Source organism: Pleuronectes platessa, chromosome 11 (genome assembly GCF_947347685.1).
Source record: "Pleuronectes platessa chromosome 11, fPlePla1.1, whole genome shotgun sequence".
Lineage (NCBI taxonomy): Eukaryota > Metazoa > Chordata > Actinopteri > Pleuronectiformes > Pleuronectidae > Pleuronectes > Pleuronectes platessa.
The window spans coordinates 25,321,017-25,347,054 of NC_070636.1; the positions used below are offsets into that span (position 1 = coordinate 25,321,017).

The window sequence follows — 26,038 nt, forward strand, 5'->3', positions numbered from 1 at the left end:
TCCCTTGCTGTGGTACCCCGTTTGTAGGTGTGCATAACAATGGCTGCTGCTCATCACCTCCGCCTAAGCTCTCCTTTGTGGACACTTGATTTCTGACCTAGACAATTCTTTGACTTTTCACAATTTCATAAGGCTCAGCCATAAAGCAAAGCCTGCCAAAAATAGATTCAACTCATGTGTGTTCCTCTCCACGGAAGTCTTTAGTAAAAGGCGAAAGACTTGTGCGTTATGAAGAGAAACCAGAGTCAGCATGGCCCTCTGTTCGAGAGCAGCGGAGGAGCCTCTCGGTCACAGTCACCACCTACGCGGTGGGCCTCTCTTTGCTTTCCGCATGTCAGATTCTAGTATACAACATTCCCACCACGCCCCCATCTGCCAACCAAAATTATACAAGTCTTTATTTGCTCCTGCCCTGACTAGTGATTGGCTTTTAAGCCTTTTTAAGCGATACATCCCTGAACCACTTACATTGGGTCCAAAAAGCTGACTCTGCTTTCTCACCAAGTCTCCCAGAGGATCTTGAGTGAAAACCAGTTTCAGTTTTTGACAAACGCTTCTGATTCAATTTGGAATCCAGTTGAAGCTCATTGTGACCCCGTGCAGAGTCATGCATGATCACTTCACAAGGCAGTGAGTCATCAGAGCGGTTTTGCACACTTGTCAAACTCTGCCAGGCCATTCCCTCAGTTTCATTGACCCAGTGTAGAATTCACCTTTAAAACTCCACAATTGTTTGAGTGTTTGCTTTTCTACAAGGTAAGAACAGAGTGCACCGTTCCCAGCGGCACTGCAATGCTAGGTCGATGCGTGGAGAGAAGGGAGCAAGCTCCAAATTTCTGCTCCTCTTGCCAAAAATCTGCTTAATATGTAGTCCTCATATAGAGGACATATCAGATATTAAACTGATAAGAACAGATACTACACTTGATCTTAGCCAAAAGGCCGAGAAGCGATAATCGACAAGGATGTCCACGCCAAGCTCTTGGCGCAAATCTCCCTTGCTGTGGTACCCCGTTTGTAGGTGTGAATAACAATGGCTGCTGCTCATCACCTCCGCCTAAGCTCTCCTTTGTGGACACTTGATTTCTGACCTAGACAATTCTTTGACTTTTCACAATTTCATAAGGCTCAGCCATAAAGCAAAGCCTGCCAAAAATAGATTCAACTCATGTGTGTTCCTCTCCACGGAAGTCTTTAGTAAAAGGCGAAAGACTTGTGCGTTATGAAGAGAAACCAGAGTCAGCATGGCCCTCTGTTCGAGAGCAGCGGAGGAGCCTCTCGGTCACAGTCACCACCTACGCGGTGGGCCTCTCTTTGCTTTCCGCATGTCAGATTCTAGTATACAACATTCCCACCACGCCCCCATCTGCCAACCAAAATTATACAAGTCTTTATTTGCTCCTGCCCTGACTAGTGATTGGCTTTTAAGCCTTTTTAAGCGATACATCCCTGAACCACTTACATTGGGTCCAAAAAGCTGACTCTGCTTTCTCACCAAGTCTCCCAGAGGATCTTGAGTGAAAACCAGTTTCAGTTTTTGACAAACGCTTCTGATTCAATTTGGAATCCAGTTGAAGCTCATTGTGACCCCGTGCAGAGTCATGCAGGATCACTTCACAAGGCAGTGAGTCATCAGAGCGGTTTTGCACACTTGTCAAACTCTGCCAGGCCATTCCCTCAGTTTCATTGACCCAGTGTAGAATTCACCTTTAAAACTCCACAATTGTTTGAGTGTTTGCTTTTCTACAAGGTAAGAACAGAGTGCACCGTTCCCAGCGGCACTGCAATGCTAGGTCGATGCGTGGGGAGAAGGGAGCAAGCTCCAAATTTCTGCTCCTCTTGCCAAAAATCTGCTTAATATGTAGTCCTCATATAGAGGACATATCAGATATTAAACTGATAAGAACAGATACTACACTTGATCTTAGCCAAAAGGCCGAGAAGCGATAATCCACAAGTGTTGGATGTCCACGCCAAGCTCTTGGCGCAAATCTCCCTTGCTGTGGTACCCCGTTTGTAGGTGTGCATAACAACGGCTGCTGCTCATCACCTCCGCCTAAGCTCTCCTTTGTGGACACTTGATTTCTGACCTAGACAATTCTTTGACTTTTCACAATTTCATAAGGCTCAGCCATTAAGCAAAGCCTGCCAAAAATAGATTCAACTCATGTGTGTTCCTCTCCACGGAAGTCTTTAGTAAAAGGCGAAAGACTTGTGCGTTATGAAGAGAAACCAGAGTCAGCATGGCCCTCTGTTCGAGAGCAGCGGAGGAGCCTCTCGGTCACAGTCACCACCTACGCGGTGGGCCTCTCTTTGCTTTCCGCATGTCAGATTCTAGTATACAACATTCCCACCACGCCCCCATCTGCCAACCAAAATTATACAAGTCTTTATTTGCTCCTGCCCTGACTAGTGATTGGCTTTTAAGCCTTTTTAAGCGATACATCCCTGAACCACTTACATTGGGTCCAAAAAGCTGACTCTGCTTTCTCACCAAGTCTCCCAGAGGATCTTGAGTGAAAACCAGTTTCAGTTTTTGACAAACGCTTCTGATTCAATTTGGAATCCAGTTTTTTTTTTTTTGTGATCAACTTTTTATTTTACTGAGAAATGTAGCAAGGTACAGATCAATGTTACAGTAATCAATAACAACATATATATTCACATGTACTCATACCTGTCAATGTATATAGACACACAAAGGTAAACAATAAAGGAAAAATAATAACTAGGAATAAGTCAAATAGTAAAATAGAAAAAATATATATATATGAAAATATTAAATAAACAAACACAAATATACAATAGGTCATTAATACAAAAACAATAACATATGTATGTAATAAAACACAGGGAAATAAAATAAAATAAAATAACATAAATGAATAAAATAAAATAAAACTATCCCAAACACAAACCACCCACATCCCGGATCCAGCTTCCTAAAGAAACCTTAATCACATATTACAGTTGAAGCGCACGGAGGACAGTTAGGAGCGATTCCCAGGCCTTTATAGCGGATTCTTTGGCTCCATGTACTCGAGCTGTTGACAGTTCTAAATAGACAATGTCCAAGTATGTTAAAATCCATGCTCGGAAAGAAAGTGAGTGTGGAGGTTTCCAGCGTGTAGCAACAAGTTTTTTTGCAGCAGTGAATCCCGCCAACAACGCTTTCCTCTTGTCCAGGGTCAACCCCAGTCCTGATAAATCATTTAAAATGAATGTAGCAGGCAAACAAGGCAACTTAATATTAAACAACTTAGATAGATTCAAGGAGATCATTTTCCAAAATTCTGCCACAGGTGTACACTCCCAAAACATATGAAAAAAGCTGCCGATCGCTTTGGAGGAACATAACGTACATGTAGAATCATTTATAACTTTCATCAGATGAAGCCTTCTAGGAGTAAAATATAATTTGGAATCCAGTTGAAGCTCATTGTGACCCCGTGCAGAGTCATGCATGATCACTTCACAAGGCAGTGAGTCATCAGAGCGGTTTCGCACACTTGTCAAACTCTGCCAGGCCATTTCCTCAGTTTCATTGACCCAGTGTAGAATTCACCTTTAAAACTCCACAATTGTTTGAGTGTTTGCTTTTCTACAAGGTAAGAACAGAGTGCACCGTTCCCAGCGGCACTGCAATGCTAGGTCGATGCGTGGAGAGAAGGGAGCAAGCTCCAAATTTCTGCTCCTCTTGCCAAAAATCTGCTTAATATGTAGTCCTCATATAGAGGACATATCAGATATTAAACTGATAAGAACAGATACTACACTTGATCTTAGCCAAAAGGCCGAGAAGCGATAATCGACAAGGATGTCCACGCCAAGCTCTTGGCGCAAATCTCCCTTGCTGTGGTACCCCGTTTGTAGGTGTGCATAACAATGGCTGCTGATCATCACCTCCGCCTAAGCTCTCCTTTGTGGACACTTGATTTCTGACCTAGACAATTCTTTGACTTTTCACAATTTCATAAGGCTCAGCCATAAAGCAAAGCCTGCCAAAAATAGATTCAACTCATGTGTGTTCCTCTCCACGGAAGTCTTTAGTAAAAGGCGAAAGACTTGTGCGTTATGAAGAGAAACCAGAGTCAGCATGGCCCTCTGTTCGAGAGCAGCGGAGGAGCCTCTCGGTCACAGTCACCACCTACGCGGTGGGCCTCTCTTTGCTTTCCGCATGTCAGATTCTAGTATACAACATTCCCACCACGCCCCCATCTGCCAACCAAAATTATACAAGTCTTTATTTGCTCCTGCCCTGACTAGTGATTGGCTTTTAAGCCTTTTTAAGCGATACATCCCTGAACCACTTACATTGGGTCCAAAAAGCTGACTCTGCTTTCTCACCAAGTCTCCCAGAGGATCTTGAGTGAAAACCAGTTTCAGTTTTTGACAAACGCTTCTGATTCAATTTGGAATCCAGTTTTTTTTTTTTTGTGATCAACTTTTTATTTTACTGAGAAATGTAGCAAGGTACAGATCAATGTTACAGTAATCAATAACAACATATATATTCACATGTACTCATACCTGTCAATGTATATAGACACACAAAGGTAAACAATAAAGGAAAAATAATAACTAGGAATAAGTCAAATAGTAAAATAGAAAAAATATATATATATGAAAATATTAAATAAACAAACACAAATATACAATAGGTCATTAATACAAAAACAATAACATATGTATGTAATAAAACACAGGGAAATAAAATAAAATAAAATAACATAAATGAATAAAATAAAATAAAACTATCCCAAACACAAACCACCCACATCCCGGATCCAGCTTCCTAAAGAAACCTTAATCACATATTACAGTTGAAGCGCACGGAGGACAGTTAGGAGCGATTCCCAGGCCTTTATAGCGGATTCTTTGGCTCCATGTACTCGAGCTGTTGACAGTTCTAAATAGACAATGTCCAAGTATGTTAAAATCCATGCTCGGAAAGAAAGTGAGTGTGGAGGTTTCCAGCGTGTAGCAACAAGTTTTTTTGCAGCAGTGAATCCCGCCAACAACGCTTTCCTCTTGTCCAGGGTCAACCCCAGTCCTGATAAATCATTTAAAATGAATGTAGCAGGCAAACAAGGCAACTTAATATTAAACAACTTAGATAGATTCAAGGAGATCATTTTCCAAAATTCTGCCACAGGTGTACACTCCCAAAACATATGAAAAAAGCTGCCGATCGCTTTGGAGGAACATAACGTACATGTAGAATCATTTATAACTTTCATCAGATGAAGCCTTCTAGGAGTAAAATATAATTTGGAATCCAGTTGAAGCTCATTGTGACCCCGTGCAGAGTCATGCATGATCACTTCACAAGGCAGTGAGTCATCAGAGCGGTTTCGCACACTTGTCAAACTCTGCCAGGCCATTTCCTCAGTTTCATTGACCCAGTGTAGAATTCACCTTTAAAACTCCACAATTGTTTGAGTGTTTGCTTTTCTACAAGGTAAGAACAGAGTGCACCGTTCCCAGCGGCACTGCAATGCTAGGTCGATGCGTGGAGAGAAGGGAGCAAGCTCCAAATTTCTGCTCCTCTTGCCAAAAATCTGCTTAATATGTAGTCCTCATATAGAGGACATATCAGATATTAAACTGATAAGAACAGATACTACACTTGATCTTAGCCAAAAGGCCGAGAAGCGATAATCCACAAGTGTTGGATGTCCACGCCAAGCTCTTGGCGCAAATCTCCCTTGCTGTGGTACCCCGTTTGTAGGTGTGCATAACAATGGCTGCTGCTCATCACCTCCGCCTAAGCTCTCCTTTGTGGACACTTGATTTCTGACCTAGACAATTCTTTGACTTTTCACAATTTCATAAGGCTCAGCCATAAAGCAAAGCCTGCCAAAAATAGATTCAACTCATGTGTGTTCCTCTCCACGGAAGTCTTTAGTAAAAGGCGAAAGACTTGTGCGTTATGAAGAGAAACCAGAGTCAGCATGGCCCTCTGTTCGAGAGCAGCGGAGGAGCCTCTCGGTCACAGTCACCACCTACGCGGTGGGCCTCTCTTTGCTTTCCGCATGTCAGATTCTAGTATACAACATTCCCACCACGCCCCCATCTGCCAACCAAAATTATACAAGTCTTTATTTGCTCCTGCCCTGACTAGTGATTGGCTTTTAAGCCTTTTTAAGCGATACATCCCTGAACCACTTACATTGGGTCCAAAAAGCTGACTCTGCTTTCTCACCAAGTCTCCCAGAGGATCTTGAGTGAAAACCAGTTTCAGTTTTTGACAAACGCTTCTGATTCAATTTGGAATCCAGTTGAAGCTCATTGTGACCCCGTGCAGAGTCATGCATGATCACTTCACAAGGCAGTGAGTCATCAGAGCGGTTTTGCACACTTGTCAAACTCTGCCAGGCCATTCCCTCAGTTTCATTGACCCAGTGTAGAATTCACCTTTAAAACTCCACAATTGTTTGAGTGTTTGCTTTTCTACAAGGTAAGAACAGAGTGCACCGTTCCCAGCGGCACTGCAATGCTAGGTCGATGCGTGGAGAGAAGGGAGCAAGCTCCAAATTTCTGCTCCGCTTGCCAAAAATCTGCTTAATATGTAGTCCTCATATAGAGGACATATCAGATATTAAACTGATAAGAACAGATACTACACTTGATCTTAGCCAAAAGGCCGAGAAGCGATAATCCACAAGTGTTGGATGTCCACGCCAAGCTCTTGGCGCAAATCTCCCTTGCTGTGGTACCCCGTTTGTAGGTGTGCATAACAACGGCTGCTGCTCATCACCTCCGCCTAAGCTCTCCTTTGTGGACACTTGATTTCTGACCTAGACAATTCTTTGACTTTTCACAATTTCATAAGGCTCAGCCATTAAGCAAAGCCTGCCAAAAATAGATTCAACTCATGTGTGTTCCTCTCCACGGAAGTCTTTAGTAAAAGGCGAAAGACTTGTGCGTTATGAAGAGAAACCAGAGTCAGCATGGCCCTCTGTTCGAGAGCAGCGGAGGAGCCTCTCGGTCACAGTCACCACCTACGCGGTGGGCCTCTCTTTGCTTTCCGCATGTCAGATTCTAGTATACAACATTCCCACCACGCCCCCATCTGCCAACCAAAATTATACAAGTCTTTATTTGCTCCTGCCCTGACTAGTGATTGGCTTTTAAGCCTTTTTAAGCGATACATCCCTGAACCACTTACATTGGGTCCAAAAAGCTGACTCTGCTTTCTCACCAAGTCTCCCAGAGGATCTTGAGTGAAAACCAGTTTCAGTTTTTGACAAACGCTTCTGATTCAATTTGGAATCCAGTTTTTTTTTTTTTGTGATCAACTTTTTATTTTACTGAGAAATGTAGCAAGGTACAGATCAATGTTACAGTAATCAATAACAACATATATATTCACATGTACTCATACCTGTCAATGTATATAGACACACAAAGGTAAACAATAAAGGAAAAATAATAACTAGGAATAAGTCAAATAGTAAAATAGAAAAAATATATATATATGAAAATATTAAATAAACAAACACAAATATACAATAGGTCATTAATACAAAAACAATAACATATGTATGTAATAAAACACAGGGAAATAAAATAAAATAAAATAACATAAATGAATAAAATAAAATAAAACTATCCCAAACACAAACCACCCACATCCCGGATCCAGCTTCCTAAAGAAACCTTAATCACATATTACAGTTGAAGCGCACGGAGGACAGTTAGGAGCGATTCCCAGGCCTTTATAGCGGATTCTTTGGCTCCATGTACTCGAGCTGTTGACAGTTCTAAATAGACAATGTCCAAGTATGTTAAAATCCATGCTCGGAAAGAAAGTGAGTGTGGAGGTTTCCAGCGTGTAGCAACAAGTTTTTTTGCAGCAGTGAATCCCGCCAACAACGCTTTCCTCTTGTCCAGGGTCAACCCCAGTCCTGATAAATCATTTAAAATGAATGTAGCAGGCAAACAAGGCAACTTAATATTAAACAACTTAGATAGATTCAAGGAGATCATTTTCCAAAATTCTGCCACAGGTGTACACTCCCAAAACATATGAAAAAAGCTGCCGATCGCTTTGGAGGAACATAACGTACATGTAGAATCATTTATAACTTTCATCAGATGAAGCCTTCTAGGAGTAAAATATAATTTGGAATCCAGTTGAAGCTCATTGTGACCCCGTGCAGAGTCATGCATGATCACTTCACAAGGCAGTGAGTCATCAGAGCGGTTTCGCACACTTGTCAAACTCTGCCAGGCCATTTCCTCAGTTTCATTGACCCAGTGTAGAATTCACCTTTAAAACTCCACAATTGTTTGAGTGTTTGCTTTTCTACAAGGTAAGAACAGAGTGCACCGTTCCCAGCGGCACTGCAATGCTAGGTCGATGCGTGGAGAGAAGGGAGCAAGCTCCAAATTTCTGCTCCTCTTGCCAAAAATCTGCTTAATATGTAGTCCTCATATAGAGGACATATCAGATATTAAACTGATAAGAACAGATACTACACTTGATCTTAGCCAAAAGGCCGAGAAGCGATAATCGACAAGGATGTCCACGCCAAGCTCTTGGCGCAAATCTCCCTTGCTGTGGTACCCCGTTTGTAGGTGTGCATAACAATGGCTGCTGCTCATCACCTCCGCCTAAGCTCTCCTTTGTGGACACTTGATTTCTGACCTAGACAATTCTTTGACTTTTCACAATTTCATAAGGCTCAGCCATAAAGCAAAGCCTGCCAAAAATAGATTCAACTCATGTGTGTTCCTCTCCACGGAAGTCTTTAGTAAAAGGCGAAAGACTTGTGCGTTATGAAGAGAAACCAGAGTCAGCATGGCCCTCTGTTCGAGAGCAGCGGAGGAGCCTCTCGGTCACAGTCACCACCTACGCGGTGGGCCTCTCTTTGCTTTCCGCATGTCAGATTCTAGTATACAACATTCCCACCACGCCCCCATCTGCCAACCAAAATTATACAAGTCTTTATTTGCTCCTGCCCTGACTAGTGATTGGCTTTTAAGCCTTTTTAAGCGATACATCCCTGAACCACTTACATTGGGTCCAAAAAGCTGACTCTGCTTTCTCACCAAGTCTCCCAGAGGATCTTGAGTGAAAACCAGTTTCAGTTTTTGACAAACGCTTCTGATTCAATTTGGAATCCAGTTGAAGCTCATTGTGACCCCGTGCAGAGTCATGCATGATCACTTCACAAGGCAGTGAGTCATCAGAGCGGTTTTGCACACTTGTCAAACTCTGCCAGGCCATTCCCTCAGTTTCATTGACCCAGTGTAGAATTCACCTTTAAAACTCCACAATTGTTTGAGTGTTTGCTTTTCTACAAGGTAAGAACAGAGTGCACCGTTCCCAGCGGCACTGCAATGCTAGGTCGATGCGTGGAGAGAAGGGAGCAAGCTCCAAATTTCTGCTCCTCTTGCCAAAAATCTGCTTAATATGTAGTCCTCATATAGAGGACATATCAGATATTAAACTGATAAGAACAGATACTACACTTGATCTTAGCCAAAAGGCCGAGAAGCGATAATCGACAAGGATGTCCACGCCAAGCTCTTGGCGCAAATCTCCCTTGCTGTGGTACCCCGTTTGTAGGTGTGCATAACAATGGCTGCTGCTCATCACCTCCGCCTAAGCTCTCCTTTGTGGACACTTGATTTCTGACCTAGACAATTCTTTGACTTTTCACAATTTCATAAGGCTCAGCCATAAAGCAAAGCCTGCCAAAAATAGATTCAACTCATGTGTGTTCCTCTCCACGGAAGTCTTTAGTAAAAGGCGAAAGACTTGTGCGTTATGAAGAGAAACCAGAGTCAGCATGGCCCTCTGTTCGAGAGCAGCGGAGGAGCCTCTCGGTCACAGTCACCACCTACGCGGTGGGCCTCTCTTTGCTTTCCGCATGTCAGATTCTAGTATACAACATTCCCACCACGCCCCCATCTGCCAACCAAAATTATACAAGTCTTTATTTGCTCCTGCCCTGACTAGTGATTGGCTTTTAAGCCTTTTTAAGCGATACATCCCTGAACCACTTACATTGGGTCCAAAAAGCTGACTCTGCTTTCTCACCAAGTCTCCCAGAGGATCTTGAGTGAAAACCAGTTTCAGTTTTTGACAAACGCTTCTGATTCAATTTGGAATCCAGTTGAAGCTCATTGTGACCCCGTGCAGAGTCATGCATGATCACTTCACAAGGCAGTGAGTCATCAGAGCGGTTTTGCACACTTGTCAAACTCTGCCAGGCCATTCCCTCAGTTTCATTGACCCAGTGTAGAATTCACCTTTAAAACTCCACAATTGTTTGAGTGTTTGCTTTTCTACAAGGTAAGAACAGAGTGCACCGTTCCCAGCGGCACTGCAATGCTAGGTCGATGCGTGGAGAGAAGGGAGCAAGCTCCAAATTTCTGCTCCTCTTGCCAAAAATCTGCTTAATATGTAGTCCTCATATAGAGGACATATCAGATATTAAACTGATAAGAACAGATACTACACTTGATCTTAGCCAAAAGGCCGAGAAGCGATAATCGACAAGGATGTCCACGCCAAGCTCTTGGCGCAAATCTCCCTTGCTGTGGTACCCCGTTTGTAGGTGTGAATAACAATGGCTGCTGCTCATCACCTCCGCCTAAGCTCTCCTTTGTGGACACTTGATTTCTGACCTAGACAATTCTTTGACTTTTCACAATTTCATAAGGCTCAGCCATAAAGCAAAGCCTGCCAAAAATAGATTCAACTCATGTGTGTTCCTCTCCACGGAAGTCTTTAGTAAAAGGCGAAAGACTTGTGCGTTATGAAGAGAAACCAGAGTCAGCATGGCCCTCTGTTCGAGAGCAGCGGAGGAGCCTCTCGGTCACAGTCACCACCTACGCGGTGGGCCTCTCTTTGCTTTCCGCATGTCAGATTCTAGTATACAACATTCCCACCACGCCCCCATCTGCCAACCAAAATTATACAAGTCTTTATTTGCTCCTGCCCTGACTAGTGATTGGCTTTTAAGCCTTTTTAAGCGATACATCCCTGAACCACTTACATTGGGTCCAAAAAGCTGACTCTGCTTTCTCACCAAGTCTCCCAGAGGATCTTGAGTGAAAACCAGTTTCAGTTTTTGACAAACGCTTCTGATTCAATTTGGAATCCAGTTGAAGCTCATTGTGACCCCGTGCAGAGTCATGCAGGATCACTTCACAAGGCAGTGAGTCATCAGAGCGGTTTTGCACACTTGTCAAACTCTGCCAGGCCATTCCCTCAGTTTCATTGACCCAGTGTAGAATTCACCTTTAAAACTCCACAATTGTTTGAGTGTTTGCTTTTCTACAAGGTAAGAACAGAGTGCACCGTTCCCAGCGGCACTGCAATGCTAGGTCGATGCGTGGGGAGAAGGGAGCAAGCTCCAAATTTCTGCTCCTCTTGCCAAAAATCTGCTTAATATGTAGTCCTCATATAGAGGACATATCAGATATTAAACTGATAAGAACAGATACTACACTTGATCTTAGCCAAAAGGCCGAGAAGCGATAATCCACAAGTGTTGGATGTCCACGCCAAGCTCTTGGCGCAAATCTCCCTTGCTGTGGTACCCCGTTTGTAGGTGTGCATAACAACGGCTGCTGCTCATCACCTCCGCCTAAGCTCTCCTTTGTGGACACTTGATTTCTGACCTAGACAATTCTTTGACTTTTCACAATTTCATAAGGCTCAGCCATTAAGCAAAGCCTGCCAAAAATAGATTCAACTCATGTGTGTTCCTCTCCACGGAAGTCTTTAGTAAAAGGCGAAAGACTTGTGCGTTATGAAGAGAAACCAGAGTCAGCATGGCCCTCTGTTCGAGAGCAGCGGAGGAGCCTCTCGGTCACAGTCACCACCTACGCGGTGGGCCTCTCTTTGCTTTCCGCATGTCAGATTCTAGTATACAACATTCCCACCACGCCCCCATCTGCCAACCAAAATTATACAAGTCTTTATTTGCTCCTGCCCTGACTAGTGATTGGCTTTTAAGCCTTTTTAAGCGATACATCCCTGAACCACTTACATTGGGTCCAAAAAGCTGACTCTGCTTTCTCACCAAGTCTCCCAGAGGATCTTGAGTGAAAACCAGTTTCAGTTTTTGACAAACGCTTCTGATTCAATTTGGAATCCAGTTTTTTTTTTTTTGTGATCAACTTTTTATTTTACTGAGAAATGTAGCAAGGTACAGATCAATGTTACAGTAATCAATAACAACATATATATTCACATGTACTCATACCTGTCAATGTATATAGACACACAAAGGTAAACAATAAAGGAAAAATAATAACTAGGAATAAGTCAAATAGTAAAATAGAAAAAATATATATATATGAAAATATTAAATAAACAAACACAAATATACAATAGGTCATTAATACAAAAACAATAACATATGTATGTAATAAAACACAGGGAAATAAAATAAAATAAAATAACATAAATGAATAAAATAAAATAAAACTATCCCAAACACAAACCACCCACATCCCGGATCCAGCTTCCTAAAGAAACCTTAATCACATATTACAGTTGAAGCGCACGGAGGACAGTTAGGAGCGATTCCCAGGCCTTTATAGCGGATTCTTTGGCTCCATGTACTCGAGCTGTTGACAGTTCTAAATAGACAATGTCCAAGTATGTTAAAATCCATGCTCGGAAAGAAAGTGAGTGTGGAGGTTTCCAGCGTGTAGCAACAAGTTTTTTTGCAGCAGTGAATCCCGCCAACAACGCTTTCCTCTTGTCCAGGGTCAACCCCAGTCCTGATAAATCATTTAAAATGAATGTAGCAGGCAAACAAGGCAACTTAATATTAAACAACTTAGATAGATTCAAGGAGATCATTTTCCAAAATTCTGCCACAGGTGTACACTCCCAAAACATATGAAAAAAGCTGCCGATCGCTTTGGAGGAACATAACGTACATGTAGAATCATTTATAACTTTCATCAGATGAAGCCTTCTAGGAGTAAAATATAATTTGGAATCCAGTTGAAGCTCATTGTGACCCCGTGCAGAGTCATGCATGATCACTTCACAAGGCAGTGAGTCATCAGAGCGGTTTCGCACACTTGTCAAACTCTGCCAGGCCATTTCCTCAGTTTCATTGACCCAGTGTAGAATTCACCTTTAAAACTCCACAATTGTTTGAGTGTTTGCTTTTCTACAAGGTAAGAACAGAGTGCACCGTTCCCAGCGGCACTGCAATGCTAGGTCGATGCGTGGAGAGAAGGGAGCAAGCTCCAAATTTCTGCTCCTCTTGCCAAAAATCTGCTTAATATGTAGTCCTCATATAGAGGACATATCAGATATTAAACTGATAAGAACAGATACTACACTTGATCTTAGCCAAAAGGCCGAGAAGCGATAATCGACAAGGATGTCCACGCCAAGCTCTTGGCGCAAATCTCCCTTGCTGTGGTACCCCGTTTGTAGGTGTGCATAACAATGGCTGCTGATCATCACCTCCGCCTAAGCTCTCCTTTGTGGACACTTGATTTCTGACCTAGACAATTCTTTGACTTTTCACAATTTCATAAGGCTCAGCCATAAAGCAAAGCCTGCCAAAAATAGATTCAACTCATGTGTGTTCCTCTCCACGGAAGTCTTTAGTAAAAGGCGAAAGACTTGTGCGTTATGAAGAGAAACCAGAGTCAGCATGGCCCTCTGTTCGAGAGCAGCGGAGGAGCCTCTCGGTCACAGTCACCACCTACGCGGTGGGCCTCTCTTTGCTTTCCGCATGTCAGATTCTAGTATACAACATTCCCACCACGCCCCCATCTGCCAACCAAAATTATACAAGTCTTTATTTGCTCCTGCCCTGACTAGTGATTGGCTTTTAAGCCTTTTTAAGCGATACATCCCTGAACCACTTACATTGGGTCCAAAAAGCTGACTCTGCTTTCTCACCAAGTCTCCCAGAGGATCTTGAGTGAAAACCAGTTTCAGTTTTTGACAAACGCTTCTGATTCAATTTGGAATCCAGTTTTTTTTTTTTTGTGATCAACTTTTTATTTTACTGAGAAATGTAGCAAGGTACAGATCAATGTTACAGTAATCAATAACAACATATATATTCACATGTACTCATACCTGTCAATGTATATAGACACACAAAGGTAAACAATAAAGGAAAAATAATAACTAGGAATAAGTCAAATAGTAAAATAGAAAAAATATATATATATGAAAATATTAAATAAACAAACACAAATATACAATAGGTCATTAATACAAAAACAATAACATATGTATGTAATAAAACACAGGGAAATAAAATAAAATAAAATAACATAAATGAATAAAATAAAATAAAACTATCCCAAACACAAACCACCCACATCCCGGATCCAGCTTCCTAAAGAAACCTTAATCACATATTACAGTTGAAGCGCACGGAGGACAGTTAGGAGCGATTCCCAGGCCTTTATAGCGGATTCTTTGGCTCCATGTACTCGAGCTGTTGACAGTTCTAAATAGACAATGTCCAAGTATGTTAAAATCCATGCTCGGAAAGAAAGTGAGTGTGGAGGTTTCCAGCGTGTAGCAACAAGTTTTTTTGCAGCAGTGAATCCCGCCAACAACGCTTTCCTCTTGTCCAGGGTCAACCCCAGTCCTGATAAATCATTTAAAATGAATGTAGCAGGCAAACAAGGCAACTTAATATTAAACAACTTAGATAGATTCAAGGAGATCATTTTCCAAAATTCTGCCACAGGTGTACACTCCCAAAACATATGAAAAAAGCTGCCGATCGCTTTGGAGGAACATAACGTACATGTAGAATCATTTATAACTTTCATCAGATGAAGCCTTCTAGGAGTAAAATATAATTTGGAATCCAGTTGAAGCTCATTGTGACCCCGTGCAGAGTCATGCATGATCACTTCACAAGGCAGTGAGTCATCAGAGCGGTTTCGCACACTTGTCAAACTCTGCCAGGCCATTTCCTCAGTTTCATTGACCCAGTGTAGAATTCACCTTTAAAACTCCACAATTGTTTGAGTGTTTGCTTTTCTACAAGGTAAGAACAGAGTGCACCGTTCCCAGCGGCACTGCAATGCTAGGTCGATGCGTGGAGAGAAGGGAGCAAGCTCCAAATTTCTGCTCCTCTTGCCAAAAATCTGCTTAATATGTAGTCCTCATATAGAGGACATATCAGATATTAAACTGATAAGAACAGATACTACACTTGATCTTAGCCAAAAGGCCGAGAAGCGATAATCCACAAGTGTTGGATGTCCACGCCAAGCTCTTGGCGCAAATCTCCCTTGCTGTGGTACCCCGTTTGTAGGTGTGCATAACAATGGCTGCTGCTCATCACCTCCGCCTAAGCTCTCCTTTGTGGACACTTGATTTCTGACCTAGACAATTCTTTGACTTTTCACAATTTCATAAGGCTCAGCCATAAAGCAAAGCCTGCCAAAAATAGATTCAACTCATGTGTGTTCCTCTCCACGGAAGTCTTTAGTAAAAGGCGAAAGACTTGTGCGTTATGAAGAGAAACCAGAGTCAGCATGGCCCTCTGTTCGAGAGCAGCGGAGGAGCCTCTCGGTCACAGTCACCACCTACGCGGTGGGCCTCTCTTTGCTTTCCGCATGTCAGATTCTAGTATACAACATTCCCACCACGCCCCCATCTGCCAACCAAAATTATACAAGTCTTTATTTGCTCCTGCCCTGACTAGTGATTGGCTTTTAAGCCTTTTTAAGCGATACATCCCTGAACCACTTACATTGGGTCCAAAAAGCTGACTCTGCTTTCTCACCAAGTCTCCCAGAGGATCTTGAGTGAAAACCAGTTTCAGTTTTTGACAAACGCTTCTGATTCAATTTGGAATCCAGTTGAAGCTCATTGTGACCCCGTGCAGAGTCATGCATGATCACTTCACAAGGCAGTGAGTCATCAGAGCGGTTTTGCACACTTGTCAAACTCTGCCAGGCCATTCCCTCAGTTTCATTGACCCAGTGTAGAATTCACCTTTAAAACTCCACAATTGTTTGAGTGTTTGCTTTTCTACAAGGTAAGAACAGAGTGCACCGTTCCCAGCGGCACTGCAATGCTAGGTCGATGCGTGGAGAGAAGGGAGCAAGCTCCAAATTTCTGCTCCGCTTGCCAAAAATCTGCTTAATATGTAGTCCTCATATAGAGGACATATCAGATATTAAACTGATAAGAACAGATACTACACTTGATCTTAGCCAAAAGGCCGAGAAGCGATAATCCACAAGTGTTGGATGTCCACGCCAAGCTCTTGGCGCAAATCTCCCTTGCTGTGGTACCCCGTTTGTAGGTGTGCATAACAACGGCTGCTGCTCATCACCTCCGCCTAAGCTCTCCTTTGTGGACACTTGATTTCTGACCTAGACAATTCTTTGACTTTTCACAATTTCATAAGGCTCAGCCATTAAGCAAAGCCTGCCAAAAATAGATTCAACTCATGTGTGTTCCTCTCCACGGAAGTCTTTAGTAAAAGGCGAAAGACTTGTGCGTTATGAAGAGAAACCAGAGTCAGCATGGCCCTCTGTTCGAGAGCAGCGGAGGAGCCTCTCGGTCACAGTCACCACCTACGCGGTGGGCCTCTCTTTGCTTTCCGCATGTCAGATTCTAGTATACAACATTCCCACCACGCCCCCATCTGCCAACCAAAATTATACAAGTCTTTATTTGCTCCTGCCCTGACTAGTGATTGGCTTTTAAGCCTTTTTAAGCGATACATCCCTGAACCACTTACATTGGGTCCAAAAAGCTGACTCTGCTTTCTCACCAAGTCTCCCAGAGGATCTTGAGTGAAAACCAGTTTCAGTTTTTGACAAACGCTTCTGATTCAATTTGGAATCCAGTTTTTTTTTTTTTGTGATCAACTTTTTATTTTACTGAGAAATGTAGCAAGGTACAGATCAATGTTACAGTAATCAATAACAACATATATATTCACATGTACTCATACCTGTCAATGTATATAGACACACAAAGGTAAACAATAAAGGAAAAATAATAACTAGGAATAAGTCAAATAGTAAAATAGAAAAAATATATATATATGAAAATATTAAATAAACAAACACAAATATACAATAGGTCATTAATACAAAAACAATAACATATGTATGTAATAAAACACAGGGAAATAAAATAAAATAAAATAACATAAATGAATAAAATAAAATAAAACTATCCCAAACACAAACCACCCACATCCCGGATCCAGCTTCCTAAAGAAACCTTAATCACATATTACAGTTGAAGCGCACGGAGGACAGTTAGGAGCGATTCCCAGGCCTTTATAGCGGATTCTTTGGCTCCATGTACTCGAGCTGTTGACAGTTCTAAATAGACAATGTCCAAGTATGTTAAAATCCATGCTCGGAAAGAAAGTGAGTGTGGAGGTTTCCAGCGTGTAGCAACAAGTTTTTTTGCAGCAGTGAATCCCGCCAACAACGCTTTCCTCTTGTCCAGGGTCAACCCCAGTCCTGATAAATCATTTAAAATGAATGTAGCAGGCAAACAAGGCAACTTAATATTAAACAACTTAGATAGATTCAAGGAGATCATTTTCCAAAATTCTGCCACAGGTGTACACTCCCAAAACATATGAAAAAAGCTGCCGATCGCTTTGGAGGAACATAACGTACATGTAGAATCATTTATAACTTTCATCAGATGAAGCCTTCTAGGAGTAAAATATAATTTGGAATCCAGTTGAAGCTCATTGTGACCCCGTGCAGAGTCATGCATGATCACTTCACAAGGCAGTGAGTCATCAGAGCGGTTTCGCACACTTGTCAAACTCTGCCAGGCCATTTCCTCAGTTTCATTGACCCAGTGTAGAATTCACCTTTAAAACTCCACAATTGTTTGAGTGTTTGCTTTTCTACAAGGTAAGAACAGAGTGCACCGTTCCCAGCGGCACTGCAATGCTAGGTCGATGCGTGGAGAGAAGGGAGCAAGCTCCAAATTTCTGCTCCTCTTGCCAAAAATCTGCTTAATATGTAGTCCTCATATAGAGGACATATCAGATATTAAACTGATAAGAACAGATACTACACTTGATCTTAGCCAAAAGGCCGAGAAGCGATAATCGACAAGGATGTCCACGCCAAGCTCTTGGCGCAAATCTCCCTTGCTGTGGTACCCCGTTTGTAGGTGTGCATAACAATGGCTGCTGATCATCACCTCCGCCTAAGCTCTCCTTTGTGGACACTTGATTTCTGACCTAGACAATTCTTTGACTTTTCACAATTTCATAAGGCTCAGCCATAAAGCAAAGCCTGCCAAAAATAGATTCAACTCATGTGTGTTCCTCTCCACGGAAGTCTTTAGTAAAAGGCGAAAGACTTGTGCGTTATGAAGAGAAACCAGAGTCAGCATGGCCCTCTGTTCGAGAGCAGCGGAGGAGCCTCTCGGTCACAGTCACCACCTACGCGGTGGGCCTCTCTTTGCTTTCCGCATGTCAGATTCTAGTATACAACATTCCCACCACGCCCCCATCTGCCAACCAAAATTATACAAGTCTTTATTTGCTCCTGCCCTGACTAGTGATTGGCTTTTAAGCCTTTTTAAGCGATACATCCCTGAACCACTTACATTGGGTCCAAAAAGCTGACTCTGCTTTCTCACCAAGTCTCCCAGAGGATCTTGAGTGAAAACCAGTTTCAGTTTTTGACAAACGCTTCTGATTCAATTTGGAATCCAGTTTTTTTTTTTTTGTGATCAACTTTTTATTTTACTGAGAAATGTAGCAAGGTACAGATCAATGTTACAGTAATCAATAACAACATATATATTCACATGTACTCATACCTGTCAATGTATATAGACACACAAAGGTAAACAATAAAGGAAAAATAATAACTAGGAATAAGTCAAATAGTAAAATAGAAAAAATATATATATATGAAAATATTAAATAAACAAACACAAATATACAATAGGTCATTAATACAAAAACAATAACATATGTATGTAATAAAACACAGGGAAATAAAATAAAATAAAATAACATAAATGAATAAAATAAAATAAAACTATCCCAAACACAAACCACCCACATCCCGGATCCAGCTTCCTAAAGAAACCTTAATCACATATTACAGTTGAAGCGCACGGAGGACAGTTAGGAGCGATTCCCAGGCCTTTATAGCGGATTCTTTGGCTCCATGTACTCGAGCTGTTGACAGTTCTAAATAGACAATGTCCAAGTATGTTAAAATCCATGCTCGGAAAGAAAGTGAGTGTGGAGGTTTCCAGCGTGTAGCAACAAGTTTTTTTGCAGCAGTGAATCCCGCCAACAACGCTTTCCTCTTGTCCAGGGTCAACCCCAGTCCTGATAAATCATTTAAAATGAATGTAGCAGGCAAACAAGGCAACTTAATATTAAACAACTTAGATAGATTCAAGGAGATCATTTTCCAAAATTCTGCCACAGGTGTACACTCCCAAAACATATGAAAAAAGCTGCCGATCGCTTTGGAGGAACATAACGTACATGTAGAATCATTTATAACTTTCATCAGATGAAGCCTTCTAGGAGTAAAATATAATTTGGAATCCAGTTGAAGCTCATTGTGACCCCGTGCAGAGTCATGCATGATCACTTCACAAGGCAGTGAGTCATCAGAGCGGTTTCGCACACTTGTCAAACTCTGCCAGGCCATTTCCTCAGTTTCATTGACCCAGTGTAGAATTCACCTTTAAAACTCCACAATTGTTTGAGTGTTTGCTTTTCTACAAGGTAAGAACAGAGTGCACCGTTCCCAGCGGCACTGCAATGCTAGGTCGATGCGTGGAGAGAAGGGAGCAAGCTCCAAATTTCTGCTCCTCTTGCCAAAAATCTGCTTAATATGTAGTCCTCATATAGAGGACATATCAGATATTAAACTGATAAGAACAGATACTACACTTGATCTTAGCCAAAAGGCCGAGAAGCGATAATCCACAAGTGTTGGATGTCCACGCCAAGCTCTTGCCGCAAATCTCCCTTGCTGTGGTACCCCGTTTGTAGGTGTGCATAACAATGGCTGCTGCTCATCACCTCCGCCTAAGCTCTCCTTTGTGGACACTTGATTTCTGACCTAGACAATTCTTTGACTTTTCACAATTTCATAAGGCTCAGCCATAAAGCAAAGCCTGCCAAAAATAGATTCAACTCATGTGTGTTCCTCTCCACGGAAGTCTTTAGTAAAAGGCGAAAGACTTGTGCGTTATGAAGAGAAACCAGAGTCAGCATGGCCCTCTGTTCGAGAGCAGCGGAGGAGCCTCTCGGTCACAGTCACCACCTACGCGGTGGGCCTCTCTTTGCTTTCCGCATGTCAGATTCTAGTATACAACATTCCCACCACGCCCCCATCTGCCAACCAAAATTATACAAGTCTTTATTTGCTCCTGCCCTGACTAGTGATTGGCTTTTAAGCCTTTTAAAGCGATACATCCCTGAACCACTTACATTGGGTCCAAAAAGCTGACTCTGCTTTCTCACCAAGTCTCCCAGAGGATCTTGAGTGAAAACCAGTTTCAGTTTTTGACAAACGCTTCTGATTCAATTTGGAATCCAGTTGAAGCTCATTGTGACCCCGTGCAGAGTCATGCATGATCACTTCACAAGGCAGTGAGTCATCAGAGCGGTTTTGCACACTTGTCAAACTCTGCCAGGCCATTCCCTCAGTTTCATTGACCCAGTGTAGAATTCACCTTTAAAACTCCACAATTGTTTGAGTGTTTGCTTTTCTACAAGGTAAGAACAGAGTGCACCGTTCCCAGCGGCACTGCAATGCTAGGTCGATGCGTGGAGAGAAGGGAGCAAGCTCCAAATTTCTGCTCCGCTTGCCAAAAATCTGCTTAATATGTAGTCCTCATATAGAGGACATATCAGATATTAAACTGATAAGAACAGATACTACACTTGATCTTAGCCAAAAGGCCGAGAAGCGATAATCCACAAGTGTTGGATGTCCACGCCAAGCTCTTGGCGCAAATCTCCCTTGCTGTGGTACCCCGTTTGTAGGTGTGCATAACAATGGCTGCTGCTCATCACCTCCGCCTAAGCTCTCCTTTGTGGACACTTGATTTCTGACCTAGACAATTCTTTGACTTTTCACAATTTCATAAGGCTCAGCCATAAAGCAAAGCCTGCCAAAAATAGATTCAACTCATGTGTGTTCCTCTCCACGGAAGTCTTTAGTAAAAGGCGAAAGACTTGTGCGTTATGAAGAGAAACCAGAGTCAGCATGGCCCTCTGTTCGAGAGCAGCGGAGGAGCCTCTCGGTCACAGTCACCACCTACGCGGTGGGCCTCTCTTTGCTTTCCGCATGTCAGATTCTAGTATACAACATTCCCACCACGCCCCCATCTGCCAACCAAAATTATACAAGTCTTTATTTGCTCCTGCCCTGACTAGTGATTGGCTTTTAAGCCTTTTTAAGCGATACATCCCTGAACCACTTACATTGGGTCCAAAAAGCTGACTCTGCTTTCTCACCAAGTCTCCCAGAGGATCTTGAGTGAAAACCAGTTTCAGTTTTTGACAAACGCTTCTAATTCAATTTGGAATCCAGTTGAAGCTCATTGTGACCCCGTGCAGAGTCATGCATGATCACTTCACAAGGCAGTGAGTCATCAGAGCGGTTTCGCACACTTGTCAAACTCTGCCAGGCCATTTCCTCAGTTTCATTGACCCAGTGTAGAATTCACCTTTAAAACTCCACAATTGTTTGAGTGTTTGCTTTTCTACAAGGTAAGAACAGAGTGCACCGTTCCCAGCGGCACTGCAATGCTAGGTCGATGCGTGGAGAGAAGGGAGCAAGCTCCAAATTTCTGCTCCTCTTGCCAAAAATCTGCTTAATATGTAGTCCTCATATAGAGGACATATCAGATATTAAACTGATAAGAACAGATACTACACTTGATCTTAGCCAAAAGGCCGAGAAGCGATAATCCACAAGTGTTGGATGTCCACGCCAAGCTCTTGGCGCAAATCTCCCTTGCTGTGGTACCCCGTTTGTAGGTGTGCATAACAATGGCTGCTGCTCATCACCTCCGCCTAAGCTCTCCTTTGTGGACACTTGATTTCTGACCTAGACAATTCTTTGACTTTTCACAATTTCATAAGGCTCAGCCATAAAGCAAAGCCTGCCAAAAATAGATTCAACTCATGTGTGTTCCTCTCCACGGAAGTCTTTAGTAAAAGGCGAAAGACTTGTGCGTTATGAAGAGAAACCAGAGTCAGCATGGCCCTCTGTTCGAGAGCAGCGGAGGAGCCTCTCGGTCACAGTCACCACCTACGCGGTGGGCCTCTCTTTGCTTTCCGCATGTCAGATTCTAGTATACAACATTCCCACCACGCCCCCATCTGCCAACCAAAATTATACAAGTCTTTATTTGCTCCTGCCCTGACTAGTGATTGGCTTTTAAGCCTTTTTAAGCGATACATCCCTGAACCACTTACATTGGGTCCAAAAAGCTAACTCTGCTTTCTCACCAAGTCTCCCAGAGGATCTTGAGTGAAAACCAGTTTCAGTTTTTGACAAACGCTTCTGATTCAATTTGGAATCCAGTTGAAGCTCATTGTGACCCCGTGCAGAGTCATGCATGATCACTTCACAAGGCAGTGAGTCATCAGAGCGGTTTTGCACACTTGTCAAACTCTGCCAGGCCATTCCCTCAGTTTCATTGACCCAGTGTAGAATTCACCTTTAAAACTCCACAATTGTTTGAGTGTTTGCTTTTCTACAAGGTAAGAACAGAGTGCACCGTTCCCAGCGGCACTGCAATGCTAGGTCGATGCGTGGAGAGAAGGGAGCAAGCTCCAAATTTCTGCTCCTCTTGCCAAAAATCTGCTTAATATGTAGTCCTCATATAGAGGACATATCAGATATTAAACTGATAAGAACAGATACTACACTTGATCTTAGCCAAAAGGCCGAGAAGCGATAATCCACAAGTGTTGGATGTCCACGCCAAGCTCTTGGCGCAAATCTCCCTTGCTGTGGTACCCCGTTTGTAGGTGTGCATAACAATGGCTGCTGCTCATCACCTCCGCCTAAGCTCTCCTTTGTGGACACTTGATTTCTGACCTAGACAATTCTTTGACTTTTCACAATTTCATAAGGCTCAGCCATAAAGCAAAGCCTGCCAAAAATAGATTCAACTCATGTGTGTTCCTCTCCACGGAAGTCTTTAGTAAAAGGCGAAAGACTTGTGCGTTATGAAGAGAAACCAGAGTCAGCATGGCCCTCTGTTCGAGAGCAGCGGAGGAGCCTCTCGGTCACAGTCACCACCTACGCGGTGGGCCTCTCTTTGCTTTCCGCATGTCAGATTCTAGTATACCACATTCCCACCACGCCCCCATCTGCCAACCAAAATTATACAAGTCTTTATTTGCTCCTGCCCTGACTAGTGATTGGCTTTTAAGCCTTTTTAAGCGATACATCCCTGAACCACTTACATTGGGTCCAAAAAGCTGACTCTGCTTTCTCACCAAGTCTCCCAGAGGATCTTGAGTGAAAACCAGTTTCAGTTTTTGACAAACGCTTCTGATTCAATTTGGAATCCAGTTGAAGCTCATTGTGACCCCGTGCAGAGTCATGCATGATCACTTCACAAGGCAGTGAGTCATCAGAGCGGTTTTGCACACTTGTCAAACTCTGCCAGGCCATTCCCTCAGTTTCATTGACCCAGTGTAGAATTCACCTTTAAAACTCCACAATTGTTTGAGTGTTTGCTTTTCTACAAGGTAAGAACAGAGTGCACCGTTCCCAGCGGCACTGCAATGCTAGGTCGATGCGTGGAGAGAAGGGAGCAAGCTCCAAATTTCTGCTCCTCTTGCCAAAAATCTGCTTAATATGTAGTCCTCATATAGAGGACATATCAGATATTAAACTGATAAGAACAGATACTACACTTGATCTTAGCCAAAAGGCCGAGAAGCGATAATCCACAAGTGTTGGATGTCCACGCCAAGCTCTTGGCGCAAATCTCCCTTGCTGTGGTACCCCGTTTGTAGGTGTGCATAACAATGGCTGCTGCTCATCACCTCCGCCTAAGCTCTCCTTTGTGGACACTTGATTTCTGACCTAGACAATTCTTTGACTTTTCACAATTTCATAAGGCTCAGCCATAAAGCAAAGCCTGCCAAAAATAGATTCAACTCATGTGTGTTCCTCTCCACGGAAGTCTTTAGTAAAAGGCGAAAGACTTGTGCGTTATGAAGAGAAACCAGAGTCAGCATGGCCCTCTGTTCGAGAGCAGCGGAGGAGCCTCTCGGTCACAGTCACCACCTACGCGGTGGGCCTCTCTTTGCTTTCCGCATGTCAGATTCTAGTATACCACATTCCCACCACGCCCCCATCTGCCAACCAAAATTATACAAGTCTTTATTTGCTCCTGCCCTGACTAGTGATTGGCTTTTAAGCCTTTTTAAGCGATACATCCCTGAACCACTTACATTGGGTCCAAAAAGCTGACTCTGCTTTCTCACCAAGTCTCCCAGAGGATCTTGAGTGAAAACCAGTTTCAGTTTTTGACAAACGCTTCTGATTCAATTTGGAATCCAGTTGAAGCTCATTGTGACCCCGTGCAGAGTCATGCATGATCACTTCAAAAGGCAGTGAGTCATCAGAGCGGTTTTGCACACTTGTCAAACTCTGCCAGGCCATTCCCTCAGTTTCATTGACCCAGTGTAGAATTCACCTTTAAAACTCCACAATTGTTTGAGTGTTTGCTTTTCTACAAGGTAAGAACAGAGTGCACCGTTCCCAGCGGCACTGCAATGCTAGGTCGATGCGTGGAGAGAAGGGAGCAAGCTCCAAATTTCTGCTCCTCTTGCCAAAAATCTGCTTAATATGTAGTCCTCATATAGAGGACATATCAGATATTAAACTGATAAGAACAGATACTACACTTGATCTTAGTCAAAAGGCCGAGAAGCGATAATCCACAAGGATGTCCACGCCAAGCTCTTGGCGCAAATCTCCCTTGCTGTGGTACCCCGTTTGTAGGTGTGCATAACAATGGCTGCTGCTCATCACCTCCGCCTAAGCTCTCCTTTGTGGACACTTGATTTCTGACCTAGACAATTCTTTGACTTTTCACAATTTCATAAGGCTCAGCCATAAAGCAAAGCCTGCCAAAAATAGATTCAACTCATGTGTGTTCCTCTCCACGGAAGTCTTTAGTAAAAGGCGAAAGACTTGTGCGTTATGAAGAGAAACCAGAGTCAGCATGGCCCTCTGTTCGAGAGCAGCGGAGGAGCCTCTCGGTCACAGTCACCACCTACGCGGTGGGCCTCTCTTTGCTTTCCGCATGTCAGATTCTAGTATACAACATTCCCACCACGCCCCCATCTGCCAACCAAAATTATACAAGTCTTTATTTGCTCCTGCCCTGACTAGTGATTGGCTTTTAAGCCTTTTAAAGCGATACATCCCTGAACCACTTACATTGGGTCCAAAAAGCTGACTCTGCTTTCTCACCAAGTCTCCCAGAGGATCTTGAGTGAAAACCAGTTTCAGTTTTTGACAAACGCTTCTGATTCAATTTGGAATCCAGTTGAAGCTCATTGTGACCCCGTGCAGAGTCATGCATGATCACTTCACAAGGCAGTGAGTCATCAGAGCGGTTTTGCACACTTGTCAAACTCTGCCAGGCCATTCCCTCAGTTTCATTGACCCAGTGTAGAATTCACCTTTAAAACTCCACAATTGTTTGAGTGTTTGCTTTTCTACAAGGTAAGAACAGAGTGCACCGTTCCCAGCGGCACTGCAATGCTAGGTCGATGCGTGGAGAGAAGGGAGCAAGCTCCAAATTTCTGCTCCGCTTGCCAAAAATCTGCTTAATATGTAGTCCTCATATAGAGGACATATCAGATATTAAACTGATAAGAACAGATACTACACTTGATCTTAGCCAAAAGGCCGAGAAGCGATAATCCACAAGTGTTGGATGTCCACGCCAAGCTCTTGGCGCAAATCTCCCTTGCTGTGGTACCCCGTTTGTAGGTGTGCATAACAATGGCTGCTGCTCATCACCTCCGCCTAAGCTCTCCTTTGTGGACAC

The 26,038-nt window shown here is 43.0% G+C and overlaps 40 non-coding genes across 40 annotated transcripts; all 40 read right to left on the minus strand.

Moving 5' to 3' along the window:
* Positions 1-135: 135 nt before the first annotated feature.
* Positions 136-248, minus strand: LOC128452434 (U5 spliceosomal RNA). The gene has a single exon (XR_008340930.1). It is a non-coding gene; the product is annotated as a U5 spliceosomal RNA (small nuclear RNA).
* A 514-nt stretch (positions 249-762) lies between these two features.
* Positions 763-954, minus strand: LOC128451699 (U2 spliceosomal RNA). The gene has a single exon (XR_008340234.1). It is a non-coding gene; the product is annotated as a U2 spliceosomal RNA (small nuclear RNA).
* Positions 955-1,129: 175 nt separating this feature from the next.
* Positions 1,130-1,242, minus strand: LOC128452435 (U5 spliceosomal RNA). The gene has a single exon (XR_008340931.1). It is a non-coding gene; the product is annotated as a U5 spliceosomal RNA (small nuclear RNA).
* Positions 1,243-1,756: 514 nt separating this feature from the next.
* LOC128451858 (U2 spliceosomal RNA) lies at positions 1,757-1,948 on the minus strand. The gene has a single exon (XR_008340384.1). It is a non-coding gene; the product is annotated as a U2 spliceosomal RNA (small nuclear RNA).
* A 181-nt stretch (positions 1,949-2,129) lies between these two features.
* LOC128452358 (U5 spliceosomal RNA) lies at positions 2,130-2,241 on the minus strand. The gene has a single exon (XR_008340855.1). It is a non-coding gene; the product is annotated as a U5 spliceosomal RNA (small nuclear RNA).
* A 1,373-nt stretch (positions 2,242-3,614) lies between these two features.
* LOC128451700 (U2 spliceosomal RNA) lies at positions 3,615-3,806 on the minus strand. Its single transcript, XR_008340235.1, has one exon. It is a non-coding gene; the product is annotated as a U2 spliceosomal RNA (small nuclear RNA).
* A 175-nt stretch (positions 3,807-3,981) lies between these two features.
* Positions 3,982-4,094, minus strand: LOC128452436 (U5 spliceosomal RNA). The gene has a single exon (XR_008340932.1). It is a non-coding gene; the product is annotated as a U5 spliceosomal RNA (small nuclear RNA).
* A 1,373-nt stretch (positions 4,095-5,467) lies between these two features.
* Positions 5,468-5,659, minus strand: LOC128451701 (U2 spliceosomal RNA). The gene has a single exon (XR_008340236.1). It is a non-coding gene; the product is annotated as a U2 spliceosomal RNA (small nuclear RNA).
* Positions 5,660-5,839: 180 nt separating this feature from the next.
* On the minus strand, positions 5,840-5,952 carry LOC128452437 (U5 spliceosomal RNA). Its single transcript, XR_008340933.1, has one exon. It is a non-coding gene; the product is annotated as a U5 spliceosomal RNA (small nuclear RNA).
* A 514-nt stretch (positions 5,953-6,466) lies between these two features.
* Positions 6,467-6,658, minus strand: LOC128451787 (U2 spliceosomal RNA). Its single transcript, XR_008340317.1, has one exon. It is a non-coding gene; the product is annotated as a U2 spliceosomal RNA (small nuclear RNA).
* A 181-nt stretch (positions 6,659-6,839) lies between these two features.
* Positions 6,840-6,951, minus strand: LOC128452359 (U5 spliceosomal RNA). The gene has a single exon (XR_008340856.1). It is a non-coding gene; the product is annotated as a U5 spliceosomal RNA (small nuclear RNA).
* A 1,373-nt stretch (positions 6,952-8,324) lies between these two features.
* On the minus strand, positions 8,325-8,516 carry LOC128451702 (U2 spliceosomal RNA). Its single transcript, XR_008340237.1, has one exon. It is a non-coding gene; the product is annotated as a U2 spliceosomal RNA (small nuclear RNA).
* Positions 8,517-8,691: 175 nt separating this feature from the next.
* LOC128452438 (U5 spliceosomal RNA) lies at positions 8,692-8,804 on the minus strand. Its single transcript, XR_008340934.1, has one exon. It is a non-coding gene; the product is annotated as a U5 spliceosomal RNA (small nuclear RNA).
* Positions 8,805-9,318: 514 nt separating this feature from the next.
* Positions 9,319-9,510, minus strand: LOC128451703 (U2 spliceosomal RNA). The gene has a single exon (XR_008340238.1). It is a non-coding gene; the product is annotated as a U2 spliceosomal RNA (small nuclear RNA).
* Positions 9,511-9,685: 175 nt separating this feature from the next.
* LOC128452439 (U5 spliceosomal RNA) lies at positions 9,686-9,798 on the minus strand. Its single transcript, XR_008340935.1, has one exon. It is a non-coding gene; the product is annotated as a U5 spliceosomal RNA (small nuclear RNA).
* A 514-nt stretch (positions 9,799-10,312) lies between these two features.
* On the minus strand, positions 10,313-10,504 carry LOC128451704 (U2 spliceosomal RNA). Its single transcript, XR_008340239.1, has one exon. It is a non-coding gene; the product is annotated as a U2 spliceosomal RNA (small nuclear RNA).
* Positions 10,505-10,679: 175 nt separating this feature from the next.
* LOC128452440 (U5 spliceosomal RNA) lies at positions 10,680-10,792 on the minus strand. Its single transcript, XR_008340936.1, has one exon. It is a non-coding gene; the product is annotated as a U5 spliceosomal RNA (small nuclear RNA).
* A 514-nt stretch (positions 10,793-11,306) lies between these two features.
* Positions 11,307-11,498, minus strand: LOC128451859 (U2 spliceosomal RNA). The gene has a single exon (XR_008340385.1). It is a non-coding gene; the product is annotated as a U2 spliceosomal RNA (small nuclear RNA).
* A 181-nt stretch (positions 11,499-11,679) lies between these two features.
* LOC128452360 (U5 spliceosomal RNA) lies at positions 11,680-11,791 on the minus strand. Its single transcript, XR_008340857.1, has one exon. It is a non-coding gene; the product is annotated as a U5 spliceosomal RNA (small nuclear RNA).
* Positions 11,792-13,164: 1,373 nt separating this feature from the next.
* On the minus strand, positions 13,165-13,356 carry LOC128451705 (U2 spliceosomal RNA). Its single transcript, XR_008340240.1, has one exon. It is a non-coding gene; the product is annotated as a U2 spliceosomal RNA (small nuclear RNA).
* Positions 13,357-13,531: 175 nt separating this feature from the next.
* Positions 13,532-13,644, minus strand: LOC128452442 (U5 spliceosomal RNA). The gene has a single exon (XR_008340938.1). It is a non-coding gene; the product is annotated as a U5 spliceosomal RNA (small nuclear RNA).
* Positions 13,645-15,017: 1,373 nt separating this feature from the next.
* LOC128451706 (U2 spliceosomal RNA) lies at positions 15,018-15,209 on the minus strand. Its single transcript, XR_008340241.1, has one exon. It is a non-coding gene; the product is annotated as a U2 spliceosomal RNA (small nuclear RNA).
* A 180-nt stretch (positions 15,210-15,389) lies between these two features.
* On the minus strand, positions 15,390-15,502 carry LOC128452443 (U5 spliceosomal RNA). The gene has a single exon (XR_008340939.1). It is a non-coding gene; the product is annotated as a U5 spliceosomal RNA (small nuclear RNA).
* Positions 15,503-16,016: 514 nt separating this feature from the next.
* LOC128451788 (U2 spliceosomal RNA) lies at positions 16,017-16,208 on the minus strand. Its single transcript, XR_008340318.1, has one exon. It is a non-coding gene; the product is annotated as a U2 spliceosomal RNA (small nuclear RNA).
* A 181-nt stretch (positions 16,209-16,389) lies between these two features.
* LOC128452361 (U5 spliceosomal RNA) lies at positions 16,390-16,501 on the minus strand. Its single transcript, XR_008340858.1, has one exon. It is a non-coding gene; the product is annotated as a U5 spliceosomal RNA (small nuclear RNA).
* Positions 16,502-17,874: 1,373 nt separating this feature from the next.
* LOC128451708 (U2 spliceosomal RNA) lies at positions 17,875-18,066 on the minus strand. Its single transcript, XR_008340243.1, has one exon. It is a non-coding gene; the product is annotated as a U2 spliceosomal RNA (small nuclear RNA).
* Positions 18,067-18,241: 175 nt separating this feature from the next.
* Positions 18,242-18,354, minus strand: LOC128452444 (U5 spliceosomal RNA). The gene has a single exon (XR_008340940.1). It is a non-coding gene; the product is annotated as a U5 spliceosomal RNA (small nuclear RNA).
* Positions 18,355-19,727: 1,373 nt separating this feature from the next.
* LOC128451710 (U2 spliceosomal RNA) lies at positions 19,728-19,919 on the minus strand. The gene has a single exon (XR_008340244.1). It is a non-coding gene; the product is annotated as a U2 spliceosomal RNA (small nuclear RNA).
* Positions 19,920-20,099: 180 nt separating this feature from the next.
* LOC128452445 (U5 spliceosomal RNA) lies at positions 20,100-20,212 on the minus strand. The gene has a single exon (XR_008340941.1). It is a non-coding gene; the product is annotated as a U5 spliceosomal RNA (small nuclear RNA).
* A 514-nt stretch (positions 20,213-20,726) lies between these two features.
* Positions 20,727-20,918, minus strand: LOC128451789 (U2 spliceosomal RNA). Its single transcript, XR_008340319.1, has one exon. It is a non-coding gene; the product is annotated as a U2 spliceosomal RNA (small nuclear RNA).
* A 180-nt stretch (positions 20,919-21,098) lies between these two features.
* LOC128452446 (U5 spliceosomal RNA) lies at positions 21,099-21,211 on the minus strand. The gene has a single exon (XR_008340942.1). It is a non-coding gene; the product is annotated as a U5 spliceosomal RNA (small nuclear RNA).
* Positions 21,212-21,725: 514 nt separating this feature from the next.
* Positions 21,726-21,917, minus strand: LOC128451711 (U2 spliceosomal RNA). Its single transcript, XR_008340245.1, has one exon. It is a non-coding gene; the product is annotated as a U2 spliceosomal RNA (small nuclear RNA).
* Positions 21,918-22,097: 180 nt separating this feature from the next.
* On the minus strand, positions 22,098-22,210 carry LOC128452447 (U5 spliceosomal RNA). The gene has a single exon (XR_008340943.1). It is a non-coding gene; the product is annotated as a U5 spliceosomal RNA (small nuclear RNA).
* A 514-nt stretch (positions 22,211-22,724) lies between these two features.
* LOC128451712 (U2 spliceosomal RNA) lies at positions 22,725-22,916 on the minus strand. The gene has a single exon (XR_008340246.1). It is a non-coding gene; the product is annotated as a U2 spliceosomal RNA (small nuclear RNA).
* A 180-nt stretch (positions 22,917-23,096) lies between these two features.
* Positions 23,097-23,209, minus strand: LOC128452448 (U5 spliceosomal RNA). Its single transcript, XR_008340944.1, has one exon. It is a non-coding gene; the product is annotated as a U5 spliceosomal RNA (small nuclear RNA).
* A 514-nt stretch (positions 23,210-23,723) lies between these two features.
* LOC128451713 (U2 spliceosomal RNA) lies at positions 23,724-23,915 on the minus strand. Its single transcript, XR_008340247.1, has one exon. It is a non-coding gene; the product is annotated as a U2 spliceosomal RNA (small nuclear RNA).
* Positions 23,916-24,095: 180 nt separating this feature from the next.
* Positions 24,096-24,208, minus strand: LOC128452450 (U5 spliceosomal RNA). Its single transcript, XR_008340945.1, has one exon. It is a non-coding gene; the product is annotated as a U5 spliceosomal RNA (small nuclear RNA).
* Positions 24,209-24,722: 514 nt separating this feature from the next.
* On the minus strand, positions 24,723-24,914 carry LOC128451931 (U2 spliceosomal RNA). The gene has a single exon (XR_008340452.1). It is a non-coding gene; the product is annotated as a U2 spliceosomal RNA (small nuclear RNA).
* A 175-nt stretch (positions 24,915-25,089) lies between these two features.
* LOC128452451 (U5 spliceosomal RNA) lies at positions 25,090-25,202 on the minus strand. The gene has a single exon (XR_008340946.1). It is a non-coding gene; the product is annotated as a U5 spliceosomal RNA (small nuclear RNA).
* Positions 25,203-25,716: 514 nt separating this feature from the next.
* Positions 25,717-25,908, minus strand: LOC128451791 (U2 spliceosomal RNA). The gene has a single exon (XR_008340321.1). It is a non-coding gene; the product is annotated as a U2 spliceosomal RNA (small nuclear RNA).
* Between the last annotated feature and the right edge of the window lie 130 nt (positions 25,909-26,038).